We start from the raw sequence: 18,153 nt of genomic DNA, 5'->3' as shown, positions 1-18,153 counted from the left end.
ACCCTTGCACCTTGGTCCAGCTGTGGACACCAGTGTTCTTAAGCATAGCTCATTAACTTACACAATCAACACGTTTTTATTGAGTGCTCACAATGTGCTGAGCACAGTGCAGCCTCTGGGTAAATATAACAACTAAGGAGTAATGGTCTCTGTCCTATGTAGTCTGCAGTTGATGGAGGAAATGGAAAATAAATAAGCAAGCAATTATACATTGTAGAAACATGGTGTAAAAAATGTCCAGGATAGAGGCCGGGCGCGGTGGCTCAAGCCTGTAATCCCAGCACTTTGGGAGGCCGAGACGGGTGGATCACGAGGTCAGCAGATCGAGACCATCCTGGCTAACACGGTGAAACCCCGTCTCTAATAAAAAATACAAAAAATTAGCCGGGCGAGGTGGCGGGCGCCTGTAGTCCCAGCTACTCGGGAGGCTGAGGCAGGAGAATGGCGTAAACCCGGGAGGAGGAGCTTGCAGTGAGCCGAGATCCGGCCACTGCACTCCAGCCTGAGCCACAGAGCCAGACTCCGTCTCAAAAAAAAAAAAAAAAAAAAATGTCCAGGATAATATGGTGAGACAGAATAGTGGGGGAAAATGGTGTGCAGAAGACATGTCACGTGCAGTGACCCCGAGGAATGGAAGTTCTAGATATGTTCAGAGTTCTGAAGGCATGTTGGAGGTTGGAGGGGAAGAAGAATGTCTGGGCTAAGGCTAAAGGAACCAGTTCAGCTGAACATTGAAGATCAGAGTAAGGAGTTCAAAAAGAAGTCATTAAGTGTGAAAATGGCATGATTATGTTTGTTTCTAAAAAGGATAACTCTAGTCACTATATAAATAAAGACGGACAAGATGAAAGCTCATAGAATATAGAAGAAACCAGATCTTGGCAAGCTTAGATTCAACCCGTTCTTTCCCTTAAAATCAAGCCCAGAGCAGCCAGCTCTCAATGGCTCAACCCTGAACCTCATCCTGGCCCTTCTGAGTGTCCCAAGTCGCTCAAGAATCTCACAGGTTCTCAAGCTTCTGGAAGAGTTCCATGGCTAGAAGTGATGCTATCCAACTTAACATTCCAAAACATGAAGATATTCCAGTGAACATGAAAGATGTGGTCTGACTCCCGAGTCCTTTGACAGCCTCATCCAAGAAGGAGAGAATCTGTCTATAAAGTCTGAAGACAGTGTTTGGGCTTTTGGATGCCTTCGGCTTGTGTTTGAATCTGAGCACTGTGTGATATTCTCCTGTAAAAGATGTCATGTAAAAATTACATGAAATAGCAAGTACTCAGCATACAATAGGCACTTATTAATATTTTTCATTGGTGTTTCAAAGTCTTTGCTTGAGCCAAAGCTGAGATACAGATATGACTATGTATATGTGGCAAAATGTTGAGTAAAGTCACCCTTATGGGAAATATAAAGGATCCAGGGAAATTGTTCATTCTAGGGTAAGAATGAGATCAGAAAAATGCATTGAACACCATTAAAAGAAAGTAGAAGGTTTCATGACTTCAGGAGGAAATGATTTTAAATCCCTCAAATCTACTTTATAATCAATCCCATGGACTGAGTCCTTAGTCTTGGGGTGAGGGGAAGCTATAAATAAATAAAGCTGTAAATAAAACTGGAATAACTGCTTTGCTAAAAGTCAAAAACAAACAAAACAATAGTATTGCATCAATATTTCTCAGACTAGGATGATTTTCAAAACTTTTATAAAGCAAGACAAGGGTATCATCCAATCAGAACAGAACAACAAATGTCAGCCATAAACAGACATGACCTGTGAGGAGCTCAATGTCATTATTACTGAAAGATACCATAAAAGGTAGAGAAAAACTGCCCCACTCCTACCACTTACGTTATTAACAGTCACAGGTATCCTCAGCAAAGCAGATGCACACTTCAGTGTGATACCATTTATAGCCACAGTGGAGACAGCTTTGCGTTTCTGTTGGTTGGCTCTATAGCATACCCTAAGTGCCTGCTGGAGGACCTCTTTAAGCAGGTTGGAAGAGGCTAGACTGAGAGACCTACCCTGCAAAGTAGTTTGTATACGTCACTCCAATTGAAGACCAAGATTTGGGGTTTAGGATTAAGGATTTTAAAATTTTCATGTTTTGAAACCAAGGAAGGGTTTTTGGCTTTTAATGAAAAACAAAAAGATTAAATTGATGCATGAAATAGCTGCATTCTCAGACGATGTAATTAATTAGGATGTTTAACTCTTCAATGGTTGAGCTGCATTTAAAGGTAAATCCAAAGTGAATACTGAATGAAAGATTCAACTGTTTTTTTTTGTTTTTATTATTCTTTTTTTTTACTTACAGTTTTGAATCACGATGTTGGACAGGGTCACTCATCTATCAATCAAAGACAATTCTGAGGGAAGATAGGCAAAGACTTCATAATCCTGATATAATCTCTTTTCTAACCCAGCATCTTGAGACACTCATATGGGCTGGCACTGAATTTAAGCTCCAATTCACTTAAATCAAAAAGAGCCACTCTCAGTCTGTCACCAGGAAGCTAGCTCTCCAAGGTGTATTTTTATCCCAGCCTCATCTAAGTTATGACAACTCACCTGGTTGGTTTCTGCCATTTGAGTAGAGAGAGGCATCAGAGTGACAGGCCATCACTCGTTGTGTTCCTCTTGAGGTATGACAGAGAGGAAAAACAAACCTGGGGAAACAGATTTCAAAGTGTTTCCAAAATGTCTCCAGATTGGAAAAAGAGATATAGGGCACTGTTGATGCTTTTTTCTACCCAGAGCTCTTCTGAAGGTGAAACTCCTCTCTCTTCTATAGGCACTTCAAAATTTATTTGTCTGTTTGTTTATTTGTTTTACTGCTTTGACCTCGACTCATCTCCCTATGCTTCTGGTTCTTAAAATGTGCAGTTCTAGTAAGTTGTACTCCTAGTCAACATCTCAAACTCTTTTTACGTTGATTTCTACATTGAAGCACCCTCTTCCGGTGGCTGACTCAACTTACGGCTTGGCTAATCTTTCTGCAGACAGATCCATATCCTTAGGACACATTGATTTCCCACCCTGAGAAATGCCTGCTTAATTTGCATAAAATATATAAACAAATATTAGATATTAATATAAATAATATAGACATAAAATATATAATTATAAATTTTACACTTGTCAGGGACCTTCCAATCTATAGCGTTAGTTGACTATCTAATCTAGCTATCCCCTAATTTTCCAGATGAAGTATATTTTTGCTGCCACTGCTCAGTTTAGGTTTACTATAACTGCACATGTATTTCATCTTTTTCAACTTTAGTTTTTGCTTTCTTATCATATTATACTATTCCTTTTTACTTTTCTAACTTATTTTGAATCAACTGAGTTTTCTTTATGACCACGTTTTCCTCTATGGGTTTTGAAGAGATACATTCTATTTCTATTATTTTAGTTTTTATTTCTACATTTTTAACATGTCTCCTGACCTAACAAGGTCTAAGTTTAACTGATCTTTTTATTCTGCTGTAATATGGCAAGTACCTTACAGCACTTTAACTCTGACCATCCCCTCCCACTTACATGCTATTTGGTCCAACATTTTAGTGTCATCTTAGTTTTATATCTTACCAAATTATTCATTTGAATTCTTATTATTGTTGCTTTATATAATTAGTGATCGTTTATATAAACCCACATATTTACTGGTTTCTTTGCTCATGAGCTTGCATCCCATTCTTTCCTTTGAAGTTTAAATTCCTAAGTCTTGCTTCCCGTTCTTTCATTTGGAGTTTAAATTCCTGCTTCTTGGCATTGCTGTTATCCTGGAGTGGGGATAAGCTTAAAATGAGTGCTCAACCCAGGATTATAAAACACAGGACGACATCATCCATGATGAGTGACAGGTATCAGATGCAAAAAATAAACAAAAGGATTAGAACCCAAAGAGCTTCAAGTTATTGATTAGAGGGATACTATAAAATAATATGTTAAAAATGACTAAAGAAAAAAATTAAAAAAAAAATTAAAAAAAAATTAAAAAAAAAAATTAAATAAAAAAAAAAGAAAAAAATTAACGTGTCAGAAAAGCATAAGACCTACTATAATTGCACATAGATATACCTTATTTTGTGCTCCCAACATGGCTCTGATAGTGGTAAGCACTCAGCCTTTATCTGCTATATCTCTTTATTTCACTCTTATTTATAAACAATCATGTGGTTGGGTATAAAAATATGGATTGACAGTTATTTCTCCTACCCCTTTGAAGATATTATTCTGTTGTCTTCTGATTTTTCCTCTCATTACTGAGAAGGTTACAGTTAGTGTGGTTGTTCTGTTATAGGTGTCTTTTCCTTCTCTCTTGTTACTCTTAAGATTTTGTGTTGGTCTCTGGTATTTCCATAAGATGTATCTATGTGTTGCCTTATCTCACTTGGAACTCCAAAACCCGAGGTTTCATGTCTTTCATCAAATCTCGAGGATTTGGCCAGGCACAGTGGCTCACACCTATAATCCCAGCACTTCAGGAGGCTAAGGTGGGTGGATCTCTTGAGGTCAGGAATTTGAGACCACCTTGGCCAACATGGTGAAACCCTGTTTCTACCAAAAATACAAAAATTAGCCAGGCATGATGGTGGGTGCTGGTAATCCCAGTTACTCCAGAGGCTGAGGCAGGAGAATCGCTTGAGCCTGAGAGGCAGAGGTTACAGCGAGCCAAGATTGCACCGCTGCCCCCCAGCCTGAGCAACAGAGTGAGGCAGTGTCCACCCCAATCCCCCCACCCCCACCCCACCAAACAAAAAAAATCTGGAGAATTCTAGGTCTTATCTCTTCACATATTTCCTCCCCGTCTGTTCTTTCCTTCAGGTACTCTCATTAAAACACTCTTTCTCCCCTCAATGTGTATTAACCATTTTTAAATATTTAATTGCTCTCTGCTATCCTTTAGGAAAACCTTTATTCAACTGTTTGAATGTTGAATATCTGGCGAAACTATCCTTTGTGCTTTTCCCTTCCAAGTTGATATTTTTTAATTTTAGAAATTTAATTGTTATTTTGAAAGCTTCCTATTTCTTACTCGTATTTCTTATGCTTTTCCGATCTGTTAATTTTTTTCTTTAATCATTTTTAACAAGTTATTTATAATATCCCTATAATAATCTATTACTTGAAGCTCTTCGGTTTCTAATCCTTTTGTTTATTTTTTGTATCTGATAACTGTCACTCATCATGGATTACGTCTTCCTGTGTTGCATAATCCTGGGTTGGGCACTCACTTTCAGCTCCTCCCCACTCCAGGATAACAGCAATGTCAAGTTCACTTGGTTAGTACTTTTAATTTGGGTTGAGAATTCTCTTACTCTCCTTATTTCCTTAAGGACACAGCTGTGTATTTAACGTGTTTATAAATACTTTTCCTACCTTGCCTAGGTGAACTTGTTCAAATTATCCAATCCAAATTATTCCCAGAAGCACACATCACATCCTCAAGAATTAAAATGACAAGAACAAGAAGATATGACTACAACTAAATAAAATAAATACAGAGAAAGAAAGAGGAAAAAGAAAAAGGAACGAAGGGAGAAAAAGAAGAATGGAGGAGGAATGGAGGGAGGAAGGGAGGGAAGGAGGTGGGAAAGGGAGGGAGACGAAGGTGGTGTTGCTCCTTCCTGGAATTCTTTTCCCGGGCTTACTTCACCCTTCAGGCCTCAACTGAAACAGTACCTCCTCCAGAAAACCAATTAGTTCTTCTTACTATTCCCATGACTCTTTGCTTCTCCTATGATAACTCTTACCATACTTCATCGGAATTATTTGTTGCCTATCTTTCTTTCCAGGTAAAGTTAAAAGGATGAGAGCAGCATGATTCCTTCATTTATTAACAAATATTTATTGACCCCAATGGATACAGCAATACATAAAATAGACAAAGTCACTGCTCTTCCAAAGCTTACATTCTAGGCAGGGAAGACAGAAAATGAAAAAATACACAGTGTGAATAATACACATAAGTGATGATAAATGCTATGGAAAAAAATAAAGTGGTGAGAGGATGGAGAACTATGTAAGGGAGAGGGCCTAAATGAGATAAGGCAGGCCAGGAAGGCCTCTCAGTTTTGATGACTTGATTGGAAACCTGAGTGGGATAAGTGAGCAAGCCTTGGTTGTATCTTAGGAGAAGGACCCAGACACCTTCAGTGAAGCATGCACTGGGTTTGGGAAGGAGGGAATGAGATCAGAGTGGGCAGTGGGCTCAGAGATGGGGCCAGGCAACATAACACAAGGACTTTCCAGCCTCTGGAAAGACTCTGGGATATTATCATGAGTGAGATTTGATGCCACTGAAAGGTTTTGAATGATCTTGCTTACATTTCAAAAGACTACCTCTGCGACCGCACTCCAGCCTGGATGACAGAGCAAGACTCTGTCTCAAAAGAAAAGGAAAAAAAGTCTATCTCTGGTTGCTCTGTTGTAACAAGAGTGGAAGCAGAGTGGCAAACTAACAAGCTAATGCAATTGTTAGGCAGATAAAAGATTGTAGACTGGAATAGCAAGTGCAGAGGTGGTGAGAAGAAGGGGGTTGGATCCTGGATTTACTTTGAAGATAGAGCTGAATGGATCTGCTGATGGTATCACCCTATTTCATGACTTTTATAACCAAATCCTGCATAGAGGGTCTCGCTTTCTATTTGTGGAATATATGAATGAGTAAATGAATGAATGCATTATTTACAGGCCCTCCTTCTTGATGATGTCATCTCCATTTGTGAAACGAAAATTATCAAACACTATGAAAACTATGCAGGTTTTGCTGCTACTGCTAAAGTGGGTCTAATGTAAATAATATTAACCACATTTTGTAAGCAACAGATCCAGCATGTGTACTACTTCTTCCTACCCCAAAGCTTTTGTTTTAGACACAAATGTTGCACACATTTTTCAGCTTCTGCTAGGATTTAGAACTGCTCTATATCAGTTTTGTGACTGACCCTCAAACAGGCCATCAGTAAATTTACCTCACCCATACATTTGATCTGAAATCCAAATCTATTTTCAAGAAAAATATAATTGACCAAATAGACAAGACTTTGATTTCAAAATGAACACTGGACAGGTCATATTTTTCTGTCAATTTATTTCAAGACAATGTTCAAAGGAGTTGACTGATAAAATCCACTACTCAGTGAAAGACACCAAGACACATCTTAGGTATTGTTTACCTCTTGAAACAATATGGTGGCTATTGAAATGTTACTGTGGGCGTACCTACCACCACTTTTAACAGATTTCAATGAAATTTAAAAGTGACAGAGATAAATGTCTTAAATGAATCTGTAAATTCATTGATAATTTTCTAATCAATCCTACTTTTATTAGGTTGTCTTTTGAAAATTTAATTAAAATTATAATTAATTCCATTTATGAACTGCAATAATGTCTGCTAATTATGTGATTATACCAAGTGAAGTCTGCTGTTCATGGAAGTCATGGTTAAAATGTCTAAAATTACAAAGTATATATTTTCCAGGTTATATGTGCTATGGAGAAAAGATAATTACCAAGTATATATGATCTTTTCTCTATAGTACATACAACCTGGAAAATTGCCCTTGTGATCAGTACTCTTTATGCTTCCTATCATGCATTAACAGAATCTAGAGCACTGATACTATAACAAGTGTACAAGTATATAAATTGTGCCAAGGGAAATGGGTGCCAAACAGGTCCAGCTTTCATGGTGGCAACTTCACAGGAGACACAAGGTGGTTAAACAACATCTATTGCAAGGAAAGCTTCAAAAATCACAACATCTTGGGTTGGAAAGAACTTGAAAGATGGTCTCTTTCCAGCCCTACATCCCTCTTAGACTTAATTTGATTTGGAATTGCAGTCCCTTTGCAGCACTACTCTTGATAACACATTTCAATTCCAGCAGTCTGGCAGGCTCTGCATTGGGGTGATTCTAGAGAAGGATGGGCAGGCAGCCTGCCCTTGAGGATCCCAGAATCTACCAGAGCCTCTGCAAGTTTCCCACAGGTTGCCTGAATTTGGCAGTTTGCTTCCCCACAGAAATCAAACAGGAGCTATGAGACATTCTCACTTAAACGCACGCACACACACACACACACACACACAGACACATGCACGCACGCACACATTAAGGATAGGGTCCAGGTTTTCTGCTGCACTCACTCTAGGTTGGAGAGATAGAGAAGAGGCTGATGAGAACATCTCCAGCATACATTTAAGGAACTGTCCTTCTGTAATATGCCACATGAAAGCAAATTAGTCTTCTGTTCAGTCCTTGAGACAAACGGAGTGGCCTCTGCCAGTGTACACTTTCTTCCCTGTGTAAAACATTTTACTTTGGCACTACAATCACAGCCTGGTTCTGAAGCTTGTATTCTTTCTTCCCTCCCTCCATTCACTCATCACTTCAGTGATGTTGCCCATGATTTCACAGTGGTTAATTTTCTACCAAGAGAGAGGATGCCCTAAACCAATCTTTCATTAGTGACAGTAATCACTACATCAGTCTCTTATTAATGACAATAATAGCTAACATTTATTCCCTGTTAATCATAGCATCATACTATGTCATTGAATTTCACGGTACCCCATGAGGTAGGTGGCATTGATATGCCCTCTCTATAAATGACGGAATAGAGATTCAGAGAAGTTAAGAGACTTGGTTATGGTCCTATTGCCAGTCAGCCCTGAGCCAGAATTCAAGTCAGGTGTCTGATTCCTAAACCAGGCATTTGACCCCTAACGACATTGCTTTGGTTGTAGCAGGAGGATGGGAATGGCTGGAATGGGACCACAACCACCTGGCCTCACACCTGGCCCAAGTTCTTGGAATTCCAAGACACCCCTCAAAGCACAGGCTTATGTCAACAAGAGTTTTCTAGAGGAGTTGAGGTTATCTGGGAATCTGGCTGCCAGTGTTCGTTCTCTGATCTGCTGCGCCATCCAACAACATAGACCTGACTTTCTTGCCAGCAGCCAGCCGCACAGGGCAGCCAAGACTAACAAGTGTAGGCACTGTGCAGGGTACAGGGCGCATGAATAGCACTATTCTTTTCTGGCCAACACTGGCCCCATTGTTTTAGGCAATGAATAGAGCTGTGTGGAAAAAAAAAATTCACGCACGAAGCAAAAGCAGCAAAATTTGTCTCTTTGTGATGGTTTCAAGACTGGGTGAAAAAGTCGTTCTTCACCTGGTGCTATTTTACATACTCTTTCACAAACAGAAAGCACTTTCTGGCAAGGGAAGAGCCTTTCTCTCAAAATTAAAAAGTTATAGGTCACAGTGCAGGTGGGAGAATTGGGAGTAGACCTCAAAGTTTTAATGGCATTCATTCATTACAACATTGGGGAGATGGAAATGATGAGGCATCATTTTGATTTAGTGGAATTAAGCTCTGTTCCCAACAATCATCTTGATCTATTTGGGACACACAGTTTTTGCCTGCATTTTTCCCAGATAACAGAGGGAAAGTTAAGAGCATAGTATTAACTACAGTATATATTAGGACTCCTATTCAAGGCAAATAATTGCCAAACTTTATATTTCTTTTTGATAGGGCTAGACTCGTTTAGTCCCAGACCCATTTCTGGGGTTGCGTTGCTGGCTGCTGTAACTCACCACCAGGAAATCTATCCCTATCTTTGTCCTGGCTGCACCATTAGATGAAGTCAGAATCTCACAAAACCATTACATTCATTTAACTTCTGCATATGGAAAATGAATTCCTCTCTTAAGAGCAGACATTAACACATAGTTCTGATACAAGTCCATGTCCCATATACATTATCTCCTTTTCATTCTTACACCACCCATAAAACCACCATTGGTGGTAGATGTTCTGTGGTACAAATCATCTTGGATGTTGACTGAATTATTATTTTGTGTATCTTGGTATCATAAAGTTCTAGGAATTCAGTTTCTTCAAAATAGGTCTCTATTTTTGTATTTAAATACAGAAACTTCCAGAGACAGATTAATACAGTGGGAAGAGCATCATGGGCTTTAGATGCAATCTGATTTAAATTCTGGTCTATACAGTAGCTCTGTAGGGTGACTCTATGTGCTATGTTGTCCTGGAAAGACCTTGCTATATCTGTTATCCTGCTGTAACTGTTAATATTGCCCTCTTTCACTTTAAAAGGTGTACGGTTTAAATGGTAGATAATAAGGTCATCCTATGGTTAAGTCACCTTGGGCAAGCAACTTAACTTCTGTCAGCCTTGCTTTCTTCATTTATTAAATCAGGACAACACTGCCTGTCTGTTAGGATTAGTATTAATTAGTATTAATGTTAAAGAGAATATGTAGAACTCTCTGCATATTGTCTGAAGCATAGCAGGGACTCAATAAAGATGGCTATTACTAATATTTCCTCCAGAGACACTGCCTTAGAACACTGTTTCCAAGTGTCTTCATCCATTTTGTGCTGTTATAACAGAATACCACAGACTGAGTAATTCATAATGAACAGGAATTTATTAGCCCACCATTCTGGAGGATGAGAAGTTCAATATCAAGGTGCTGGCATCTGGCAAGGGCCTTCTTGCTGCATCATCCCATAAAAGAAGGGCAAAGAGAGAATGACAGAGAGAAAGAGGCAAAAGGGGGCTGAACTCATCCTTTTGTAAGGAACCTACTCCTGCAATAACAAACCCACTTCCACAATAATAGCATTGATCTATTCATGAAGGAAGAACCCCCATGGCCTAATCACTTCTTAAAGGTCCCTCCTCTTAATACTGTGACAATGGCAATTAAATTTTAACATGTGTTAGGGAGAGGACAAACATTTAAACCATTGCACCAACTGTTTGAGAAATTATGGACTATTGAAATAAAAAATAAAATAATATAATATAAATCAAAGGAAGGTATTAAAGTCACCAGGGTTTTACCTTGCCTAGTAAAGACATTAGAGAAAAAGAATAACACTGATTACAAACATGTTTCCATGAAAGAAAGGGGTTTTAAAAGCTGAAAATGTAGAAAACAAACTTGAGACTAAAAGACAGTTCACTTAACTGAAAGTATTTATCATCATTTTTTAAAACAAAGTATTACCTTTTGAAGGAAATCAGAATAGCTCACCCTCAAATATGCCACTTTAGCATAAGGATTATTGTGAGTTGAAGCCAATTAAGAATCAAGAAATGCAGGAAGAGTTTACTGTCCTCTCCTTTTCTGCCTAAAAACCTATACATAAATTTTCCTTTGAAGAAGGTTCTCTCTTACCCAACAGAGAGAATAGCAGCTCTTAACATCAAAGACCAGAGTCAACATTAAGGTGAGTTCACATAAACAGATCTTACTAAAGTCTTATTTTCCATTAGTTCCTCCCCATGTTTCCTAGTCACTTCTCCACAACTTAATGTCACTTGAGGCTCACACTCCTTTCCTTTGTTAAAATGGTATATAAGTCCCCGAGTCGAATCACTTCTTTGCATTTTTTTTTTGTATGTGAACTCTCATGCATGTACATATTAATACAAATTGTGTTCTTCTTCTCCTATTAATTTGTCTTTTGTAAGTTTAATTCATAGGCCTCCAGGTACTGAACTTAAGAAAGTAGAGAAAAAGTTTTTCCTTCTCTAAACTTTTATTTCTTTTAGCAGCAGACCAGTGAATGCTCATAGACTAGTAGTGGTCCACAGTCAGACAGCTGGGGAATCGCTGCTCTAGAGGCTTATAATCCAATCTGTCTTTTTCTGTCTGCTTCCTTCCTGACCCTGTCCTCCCCTTCTTCCTGCCATTTTATTCCCATCCTTCTCAAACATTATTTTTATTTGTATCATTTGGCAACTTCGTGATATTAAGCATTCTTCAAGTGCAGTGCTCAGTAGGCTATGGGTACTTTAAAAATACGCAGTGGATTTTTAACTTCATATCTTCCCAGAAAAACATTTTAGTTAAACCCGATGGTTACTCTAATTCACCTGTGTATTTTTCTGTAGGTTTTACACACTATTGGAGATCCAGTCAATATAGAAAAAAAGTAGATGATTCAACAAAAGAATAGAAAGAAGTTTTGCATTATACCTGTTAAGAGAGTAGCCATATACTTCATGTATTCATTTTCAGCAGTTTTGGTAAAGAATGGGTTTAATTTGACTCCTGAGCTGCACGTAAGTCACAGGCAAAAGCTCTCCTTTAACTCTTTTTTTCCTCCAGGTTTGGAAAATACTCACCTTTGATTAAAAAGTTGGGAAGAACTGATCCACACAGGTGATTTTATGGAAGGACGAGGAAGCTCTCCGGAAGCCCCCCTCACCTCCATTCAATTTTTCCTCTGAATACCATTGAATAGCTACAACGAATTTCCTAGCATTTAACCTAACAATGCTTTTAAAGATTTAATATTACCCTCTTTTCCCTCAAATGATATTTGCATAAGCCATAATTAAGTTTTTGGAGTCTCATTAAAAAAAAAGCTATTGAAAGAAATAAAGCAGCGAAGCAAACATTATAAGTTGCAGTAGCTAATCACACAAAAATGATAATAGCTTCCAAACTGTAAAGTCAAAATTTACTTATATTTCCTGAATATTATGACTATTAATATTTTAAGATCTATTTATACCAAGATATAGCATTGCTTTCTAATTTGCTCTTTTATTCAAGATGATCTTTAACAACGAAAATCTTGTAACCCAATATCATAATCAAGCCATTGAACTTTTAAATTGAAGCCAGGTTCTTTCTAAGCACTTCATTTTTAAACATCAGGAGATGAAAAAGCATTTATTCTAGATGCAAATTTTTAATTATTAAAGAAAGTAGAAGCTTCTTTGGACTTAAAATACCAAAATGAAATGTCCCTTAACAAATATGAATTTTTTTAAAAGATGCAAATTCATCATTCTTAGTTTAACTCCGCCATGAATTTTCTCTTTCATGCAAAATAGTACATTGCATTGTGTTACCATTTTGTATTTTGCTCTATTAAAGTCCTCAGCAACTTTATAAATTCTTTAAGGAGTGAAAGTGTGTAATTTGTGCTGTGCCAGAAACAGAACTCACAGTTTGTGATCACATAATTAATATACATGAGGTTAATAAGCAAATGGCAAGGAACACTGTATGTTTCGGCAACATTTACCTCAATCAATCCTCTGTGATGGGAATGTTTTTTGCAGGGCTTACTAAAGTTCACTGGATGATTGAAATAATAAGGAGTTGGGGGAATAACTAGGATATATGCAAAATATATAAAAAACAAAGGAAAACCAGGGAGGTTGAGACAGGATTGTTGTCCTTCCTTGGACCTGGTCTCATTAAAGTCCTCCTCAGACAATATTTTCTCAGAACTTTGGATAAGAATTGCATTACTGGCTTCTTTTTGAAGGTAATGGTTATTTTCAACATTTTATGCAACTGAATGATAAAATGACAAGAACTTTAAATGAAATCTTCGCATGCTACAAAACTGAGCGCTGTGTGAGGGGCTAGGTTGGGAACAGCCCGGCAGACGCTTCTTTTCTTGCTTCCCTTTTTTTCTTTTTTCTTTTTATCAATTTAACAAATGTTTGTTTTCAATTTGTTTTTGACAATGGACTTAATAAACTCTTTTACCTAGTTAAGATTTATGAAAAGTGTTTCTCTCCCCACTTATCTCATTTATAGAATTTGTAATTTGCATAATGGTAAGACGGGCATTTTCATTCCTGCCTTTCAAGCACCTCCATTCTAATTTTCATGGTAATAGTAAGTGCACTTAACAACAATGGTTCATTGATCCAGCATGTCTCCTACCTGCCCTGGAGCAACTGGGCAATTGTTAACTATAGAAGCCACAAAACAGATAACCCAATCGACCATTTGTGCAAAAGCGCTGCCTATAATGGTTTCAATAATAATTAATATGCAGGATAGCTAGTCCTGTCACACACCATTTCAGACTAGAATTGCATCTGTCAGTCCAAATCCTGACTCCATTCGAGGCATCCAGCACCGAATCTAGTTAGACAGCTAACTGAATTAAAACAAAAATCTACAGATGCATGATAAATGCACAGGATGCTATGTCACACATGAATGACTCCTGCGCAGGCCAAATGACAGATGTATTTCCGCGACTCCAGGCCAGGCTCCAGCACAAACCACTCTTCATTTATCAATAATTGGGCCTTAATTTCATTTGGCAGTGGTGGAGCAGCATGCTCAGCTTCCTCTCCAATAGACGAACACTAATTAGACTTTTTTTGGGGGGATGGGCACCAATCTTTTGGTTTTATTTCAAATACTCAACCATCAGCAAAGTTAGAACTGTCCTTTGGAAGCAAGGGGTCTGTTTCAACCACAGCTCATTATGAGTCATAATATCTTGCAATGGGAACTCTTCAAGTATTAATGTTCCATTTCAATAAAGATGAGAAACATAGGAGATGCCATGTGGAAAAAGAAACATGGGGAAGGATTGTGGTTACACACTAAGTCTCTTAAAGTACTTGCTAACTCTTCTTACTTATTGAAGAGTTTTGCTTTGCCTTTCACGTTAATGTGTATGTTTGAGGGAGAAAGAGAAAGAGAGAGCAAAAGACAGAGATTCAGACATAGACAGTTGGAGTGGCAATGCAAACAGGAAAACTGCAGAACAATTTTTAAAATTTTAATTGTAAAAGGAGAAAACTATTAGGATTGTTTTCTCAGGTTATCATATTAATTTCCAGACCAGTTTTTTGTGGTTGCTTTAACATTAGATAAATCATTGTAATAATTAGTAACATGTCTAATCAATTACTAAAACGAAAAGGCCTCCCAAAGGAATTCCAATCATGTGTACAATAAAACAAAGTCTACCTTGAATCATATAAACCAGCCCCAGATTTACCAAAAATACATGAAAATATCCACATATTGCCCACTTTCCTCCTTAAATCTACATTATGGGGATTCATGTTCCCTCCCTTAGTGCCTACAGAGACCAAGTGTTCATTTGTTCCTTTATTTAAGCAGGAGGAAAATTGGCATGGCAGATTGTGTACTGCGGTTTTACCCATGGGTGGATCTTTCTCCATTTAAGGAGCTGTGGCTAGTTGCTCATTTGGGCTTAGAACTAGCTATGCTTTTCAGGTTCTCTTGAGCTTCTTGCCTCTCCTTCCAAATCCTGTCCCAGAATGAGTGACAAAGGGGTGCTCTGCTTGTCCTTCAACTCCCACACACAAACTTACTTTCAGCAGGGCACCCTATTGATCCACTCTTGGGATCTTGCTGTTCTCTGCCACTCAGACACTCTTCAGTGTCACATTTTTTATTCTTTATTGGCGTAGGTGAAGGCAGTGATGTTGTCCTGAGGACTGATTGCTATGCCCAGATGATCTGTTGAAGTTGGCTGCCTGATCCAACATACAGCATAATTGAAGAGGACTAGGAACAGAATCCGTTCCCGTTTCACCCCAGTAACTATGCCAAATTCAACAGAGAGCTCTCCATATGCTCTAACACAAGTGAGGTAATGTGTATATTATGCCATAATAAATGAAGTCTCATAGGTTTCAATGGCTCATAGTAGCTATCAGGAATTTTTCCTAGCAACTCATGGGAAACTGAGCAGCATGCCATAAATGGGAAAGCCATAAATAATTTTGCAACTCAGCCACCAGGGCTGTGGTGAAATGCTGTGCTTGCATTATCAACTCTAAACACTGACAGACATGTGAGCATGTCTGCCATTTTGTAAGCAGGCTCCCCTGACGAACAGAGGAGCACTGAAGGATTGGCAGTATACTTGGAAGAGATCCGGAGACTTAAGGAGTTATAAAGACTGTGGTCTGGATATCGTGCTACTTATAATTTCAGAGTAATAAGATTTGTACAGACTGTTGGCACTTGTACTTCTTAGGAGATATTTAATGAGAAAGATAAAACAGAGTACTCATGGGGTCTATGGTATTATTCAAAACATGATTTGACCCTACCTCATTGACATTAGGCTTGGCCATGTGATGTGGTTGGTCAATGAAATGTGAGTGGAAGTGTCACATGCCAATTCCCAGCATGAGCTTTAAAAGCCACTGTGTGATTCTGCCATGTTCTTTCTGCCATGAGACCAATAATATACCAGATAGGGGCTGCTGTATCAGTCTGGGTCCTGGAATGAAGACATGTAAAGCAGAGCTGTAGCGAACCTGTAATGATGATGTAACAAGAGAAGAATTAAACTGTTATTGCTGTTAGCCACAAAGATTAGGGGATAATTTATTACTGCAGAATAATTTAAGATGGCTAATATAAATCATAGCTCATGTTTAAGATAATATGGATTCTGACTACTTTAACATAGGCACTGGCAATCCAGTATTCTGAACAAGTAATGATAAGAGGGTTGGTCTTTAGGTTCTGCTAGTTTCTGCTACTCTTGACTCTTCCACTTGCACATGCTTCCTTGAATTGACCTACAGAAGTTTGCAACAAGCGTTCATCTGCCATTACTCTTGCATTTAAAGCTACTGGTATATAGCTTTTCTCCTACCTGTTTGACCACCTGTTTGGCTTCCAGTACTTGCTTAGCAGTCTTTTTCCCTCCTGACTCCCAAAAGGAAAGGATTCAGAGACCTAATATGAAGGATTTGCTGACTTACACAATAATACATGAATAGAACATGGTGATAGTATGGTCGTTGCTATGTCTGAATGTGTGTGTTCCCCTAAATTCATATGTTGAAATCTTAATCGCCAAGGTGAAGTTATCAAGAGGTAAGGCTTTGGGAAGTGACTGGGTTATGAGGGGAAAGTACTAATCCCTTATAAAAGAGATTCCAGAAGCTGCCTTGCCCTTCCCCGATGTGAGGCAACCACAAGCCACCATCTACAAAGTTCTTACCAGATACTGAATCTGCCAGTGCTTTGGACTTCCCAGGCTCCAGAACTGTTAGCAATAAATTTTTGTTGTTTATAAATTACTTGGTCTATGGTATTTTGTTACAGCAACCAAATGGACTAAGACAATCAAATTGAGCTCACAATCTGTCATGGCCAGAAGGGATGAAGTTGATTGTCCAAAATCCCTTCTGAAAATGTAGGCCTGGGTATAACAGAAATGGGCAGAGGTTCCTGGAACTTAGGATAGGGTTAAGGGTATTGCTGAGTTGGCTAAAGATCTACAGCAGATAGAACCATGGCTTGGGACTCTATCTAGGGATAAAACCAAGCACCTATTTAAACACACTGAGCAGAGGGGTGAAGTTCAGGTATGAAAGAGTAACTAGAGACCAGAGGCCAGAAGGAGCTGGAAAAGGGTGCCAAGAGAGTTTCCCAGGGACTCTCCAGCCTTGACCCCAGGGCATTGTGTAATCATGGTTTTGCCCTTGGGTGTGGAAGTTTCTGTTAAGAACACGGAGCCAGTTCAGGCCCTAATCAGTCCAGCATGTTTACATGTTTACATAAACAAATCTTTCTCAGCCCTTGAACCAGTGATGGTAGTTGTGGTCAGTCTCCAGAAAAGGTGAGTCCAAAAAGAAGAAAGCTAAACCTTTGTGTGTCATCTGATTAATCTCAAGGTGAGGGACCTCTGCCTCCAGGGTGCTGCTTAGAGGCATGCAACTATTGGCTATTTCTTGAGCCAGGGCTTGTTTTTATACAGTGGACTTAGAGAAATAAGGACAATATAACTTCGGATTTTCCTAGAGCTCATTGAATTGGTTTTGTGTGGTGTATGTGTGCGTGTGTGTGTGTGTGTGTGTGTATGTGTGTGTAAATGTAAGTTCTGCTTGTTTTTTATTTTTAAATTTATCTTTAAGTATCAGTGGTGATGGTATTTGGTGATTTCTTCAAGTTTAATATTCTTAAATGGTATAACCAAAAAAAATAGCAATTACAAATGAGTCTGATTTTTTTAAGCTTTACTGGCATGTGAAGTCTAATGTCTGGGAAACACTGAGCCACACTGATATGGTTTGGTTGTAACCCCACCCAAATCTCATCTTGAATTGTAGTTCCCATAATCCTTATGTGTCATGGGAGGAACCTGGAGGGAGGTAATTGAAGCATGGGGGCAGCCCATGCTGCTTTTCTCCTGATAGTGAATTCATTCTCAAAAGATCTGATGGTTTTATAAGGGGCCTTCCCCACTTTTGCTCAGCACTCTTCTCTCCTACCACCATGTGAAAAAGGACATGTTTCCTTCCCCTTCTGCCATGATTGTAAGTTTCCTGATGCC

The 18,153-nt window shown here is 38.6% G+C and overlaps 1 long non-coding RNA gene across 1 annotated transcript in view; it reads right to left on the bottom strand.

The window, feature by feature from the left end:
- Nucleotides 1–10,553, bottom strand: part of LOC112611540 — a 53,272-nt gene extending 42,719 nt beyond the window's left edge. Inside the window, exons 1-2 of the long non-coding RNA XR_003116680.1 lie at nt 10,487–10,553; nt 2,576–2,673 (exon numbers count right to left, since the gene is read on the bottom strand). This is a non-coding gene — a long non-coding RNA (uncharacterized LOC112611540). The remainder of the gene's footprint in view (nt 1–2,575; nt 2,674–10,486) is intronic.
- Nucleotides 10,554–18,153: the final 7,600 nt, after the last annotated feature.

Source organism: Theropithecus gelada, chromosome 18 (genome assembly GCF_003255815.1).
Source record: "Theropithecus gelada isolate Dixy chromosome 18, Tgel_1.0, whole genome shotgun sequence".
In the NCBI taxonomy this organism is placed as follows: domain Eukaryota; kingdom Metazoa; phylum Chordata; class Mammalia; order Primates; family Cercopithecidae; genus Theropithecus; species Theropithecus gelada.
This window is presented reverse-complemented; position numbering and strand designations above follow the sequence as displayed.